The 4,292-nt window shown below is 51.4% G+C and overlaps 1 protein-coding gene and 1 pseudogene across 1 annotated transcript in view; both read right to left on the bottom strand.

The window, feature by feature from the left end:
- Nucleotides 1-570: 570 nt before the first annotated feature.
- The window catches only part of LOC114884499, a 5,833-nt pseudogene continuing 2,111 nt past the window's right edge, over nt 571-4,292 (bottom strand).
- Nucleotides 4,116-4,292, bottom strand: part of GPR107 (G protein-coupled receptor 107) — a 73,066-nt gene continuing 72,889 nt past the window's right edge. Inside the window, exon 20 of the mRNA XM_029201499.1 lies at nt 4,116-4,292. This exon is cut by the window's right edge and continues 2,207 nt beyond it. The gene's annotated coding sequence lies outside the window, so the exon portion shown is untranslated.

The raw sequence follows: 4,292 nt of genomic DNA, 5'->3' as shown, positions 1-4,292 counted from the left end.
CGTCTCAGGCCCCGCAAGAGACCTACTGAATCAGAAGCCCTGGGCCCTCCGGGGACTCTGATGCTTGCTCCAGTTTGTGAAGTACTGGATTAGACGGTCCCCAGGTCCTTCCCACACCTTTCCTCAGCTGTCCCCTTCCTGGGTGGCCTCAGCATCTCTCACCCTTGAGAGTCTCACCCGATTCCTGGGCTCTACTCTTGGAATGCCCTGTCCCCGCTCCTGAGGCTTCTCTCCATGGACACCCTGGGTAACCCAAGGCCTCTGCAGAGGCAGGAAGGAGCTGCGGGTGAGGCATGGCCGGTAACTGGAAAGCCCAGGGGAAACGACGTGGACTCTGAGGCCCTTCATTCCGAGCTTCTGGGATGCTGTGAACTGAGGATCATTCTAACGTTACTATAAACGCAGCAACAGTACCCGAAGAGCTCCAGGCCAGGCCCCTAACTTAATCCTCATCACCACACCAAGGCTGGAGTCAGGAGACCTGGGTTCTCACCTCAGCTCCGATACTTACTGGCTGGGGGAGGGGGAGGGTGGGGCACAACCCTCTCTACGCCCCCATTTTTTGCAGCTTTAAAGCCAGGGCTTTGGATGGACAAATCACAGACAGTCTCCTGAGTGGAAGAAGCCATACAAGGAAGTGTGGTTCCACTCACGTGAAGTTCCAGAATAAACTAACCTACAGCGTAGAAATCAGAGCAGCGGCTGTGGTAGTTCTGGACAGGGGGTGGTTTTGACTGAGAAGGGGCACAGGGGACTTTATGGGGTGATGGAAACGTTCCATCTCACTTATGGCAGAGGCTACAGAACTGTATATACACTTGTCAAAACTCATCCAACTATACGCTTAAAGGGTAAACTTTACTGTATGTGAGTTACACCTCAGTTTAAAACATTCCTAGTAAAATAAGGGGTTTGGGATTGGATGACTTCCAAAAATGCTTTGAGTCTGAAATCTTGGATTTCTCTGATTCTGATGTGGGAACACCAGCAGGGTTATCTGATGACCAACATCATAAGAGGGTGAACCCGAGCCTGTCGCAGGGTGGGCTTTACCCCAAGCCTCCGCCGTCATCTCCCCTCAAATGGCAGCAGTGCCCAGGCCCTGACTCAGAGAGCAACCCCTGTCCCCAGTGGAGGCAGGACACCAGTCAACTACAACTGATCTTCAGTTTGTTCCAAAACAAAGCCTCTGGAGTTGAAGTCACGTCTGAGTTTCAATGGCAGCTGAGACACAGGGAGCTTCTCTAGTAGGTGTCACTCTTGCCAGTGGGAGCGAGTGGGAGGCAATTAACTAATTTAATGAACAAAAATCACAAGGGAAAGAATTATAAGGGGGGAGGGGGGTGGAGAGACAGCAGGCAGGAGTTGGCAACTCCCTCGGGTTACAAACATACGTTCCTGTCACAGAATCTTTATTTTACATGTTTGCATCACAGCAGGAGAACCCGTCCCCTACATCACCCGGATCGGAACCTCCACCCGGCAGATGTTCACATAAACACTCTTCAGTGGCCATCAGTGTTTAAAGAAGAAGTACTGAAAACTCCTGCTGCATCCCAATCTAACCTGGAAAGCAAAGAATATTTACAGACATTTTCTCCCCCAAATGAAACTTATTTCTGGGTTGGATGTGTCTGAGCTCTTCTGAGGTCACATGACTAGGCAAATCCAATTTATCATCTGGAAAAGCTGCTTAAGGCATCAAGAAACCCCCAAGTGTGGACAGGGTTTTTGGATCCTTTTGTAATAAGTGTCTTAAACGCTAAGAAGGCTGACCGCCTGGCCCCCTGACTGGTTTGGCTGCCCACCCCAAAGCCTCAAACCCCGCCCCAAGATAAGCTTGCTGTCTGGGGGCGAGCTAGCTCTTCTGTCTCACCTTGACCTTTACTGACTTTATCCGCACTCCTTCCCAAACGGCCCGCCTGCAGACTTCCTGCCAGTAGGTCCCAAAGGTCCTTGACACGACACAACCAAATCCTTGCTCCTGCACCTCCCCGCCCCGCCCCACCGAGTGCTTTCTGCACACAGTCTCTCACAGGATGTGCGTGTCCATGTCCTAGCAACGAGCCACTGAAAAACATTATATTTCAAGCATAAGCCGTGCAGAGAGGGCAGATGCATCGCCAGGCGACAGAAGGGCCCTGGGGGGAATGTCCGGCTTGCCAATCAGTAACTACATTCCAGGTGGTAGTGACAAGTATTAGCATCAACTCAGGTGGAGCTCTTGTACGACCTCCTGCCAGAAACACCCTAGAGAAAACTGGAGTAAAGGGCAGATCTTCTAGAACGTGTGGTATGGTTTTTGATACACCAAGAGGTATCAAGTTAAAGTCTAACTTAACTTCTTCCATGGGGAATTCTGAAGAGAAAAGAAAGCAGCAGGCCACAGGCGTCCTGGGCTCAGCATGTTGGGAATCTGCTGAAGGTCAGGCGTGGGTCAGGGAAGCAAGGGTGAGGTGTGGAGTGCAGAGCAGGAGGAGGAGGGGGCGAGGACCCGTGTCCTCTGATCAAGCAGCAGGAAGCACCAACAGTTCCACTGCTCTCTACGGGGTGTACAGAGCAGGGCAAATAACCCATCAGACTGTCTCAGGTCCTAGAAGCCTCCCTCGAAGGAAATGCTCCAGGATGGCGGAGATGGCCAGAGCCACTCACAATTAAAACTGGCATCTTTGACACTGTTCCTTGGTCGGTACAGACTAAAATAAGACATACATCTCCGTGCAGGGGAAGAAGATCATATACGGTCCAAAGTAGTAATATGTGCTCTTGGGATAAAATTCTTAGCTTGGAAAATACATCCTTCACACAGCTGCTGGGAGAAAATGCTGCAATGCACCACAGGCTTCAGCCCGTATTCCCAGACTGAGCCCATGTGGAACTGATGGGCGAGGGCCAAGGCGAGGAAAGAGAAGGAGATGGGGGGGAGGGGGAGGGGGGGGAGGAGGGGGGGGGGGGGGGGAAGAGGGAGGGGGAAGGAGAGCATCCTGTGGTGAGATCACAATGAGGGAGTGGACGCCTTGCCGAGGCAGCCCCGTGGAGTGGACTTATGAAGAGACCGGGTGCCGCCTTGGCTGGCTGGACACGTCCAGGGGAAAAAAAAACTGGAAAATTTACTCTAAAGTGGTTTCTTGAAAGAAAACTGAACAGACTCAGGCTATGATCTGAGAAACCATCTTTTACACCAGAGCAAGCTTCTCTTTACAAGAGGAGCCAGCAGGAGTATTCAGCGGAGGCACTGCTGCTAAAACGTTAAAGTATTGCGGGACCAAGAAACAGGCTGATGGGAGTCTTTGGCCACTGTTAAGAGCCAGGATTAAGAGATCAGTGATTGTTCTTGTGGTCCCAGAAGTAATTTTCTAGCAAAACACACACACTCTATCAAAGGAAAACAGATCCTTTACTTGCTAAAGTTTCACAGCCAGCGGCACCTCCAGTCCACGGCCGGATTCTCAGAGGAAGTACGTATATTTCGCGTAGGCAGAAACAGGGAGCAGCACAAAGCGAAGCTATAAATACCACCGATCGTTCTATGATGTGCACCGATCCTTTCTGCCCAATCCCTGAAATACTGAGAGGGCTTAACCATTCAAACACTGCATCACCGTGAGCCCAAGGGGACTGTGAAAATCAGGCTGCAGGAAGCGGGCTGTCAGCTGGGGAAGCACCTTGGCTTTAGACCCCAATCAGTCATCTTTACTCAAGAGTAGAGCTGAGTGCTGCTTACTGCCATCAAGTCATAGAGAAAGAGAACAAATTTTTGCAGAACAGGATGAAGAGCTTAAATAGTTTTGTAAAAACGTGAACTACCACCTATTTTCCCAATCTTGGGCTGGGGGTTTGATTTCTCTTGATCAGCGGCCTGCCTTTAAATCTTCTGCCAGTTAAAATATAGGACGTGGGCAGACGACCCATTTGCTAGGAAGCCTGCGGCCTGCCTTTATTTCTAATCCACTACCTTATCTCATCTGTACCTTCCGGTTCCAGAAGGGTCAGCACTGTAAAACTGCAGCCTCTCAGCCATTCTGCGAGCCTAGAGGTGCCGCGTGGGATTTGAAGACCACCCGGTACCACAGAGAAGCCCAGCCCTCTGGCTCATGCCCTCCTGTGACCGCTGGGGCCCGGGGACCTCAGAGCAGGAAGGCTGAGCAGGGGCCGGTGCCAGCCCACAGGCACACCCTCATCTTCATTTACTCGCTTCCCCGCTTCCAGCACATGAAGTGAGGACACCTCCGTGGAGACCCTTTCGTGTGTGTGTGTGTGTGTGTGTGTGTGTGTGTGTGTGTGTGTGTGTG

Source organism: Monodon monoceros, unplaced genomic scaffold (genome assembly GCF_005190385.1).
Source record: "Monodon monoceros isolate NGI ecotype Baffin Bay Population unplaced genomic scaffold, NGI_Narwhal_1 Super_Scaffold_5, whole genome shotgun sequence".
Lineage (NCBI taxonomy): Eukaryota > Metazoa > Chordata > Mammalia > Artiodactyla > Monodontidae > Monodon > Monodon monoceros.
Note: the sequence above shows the minus strand (reverse complement) of the source record. Positions and strands in the feature narration are given on the sequence as shown.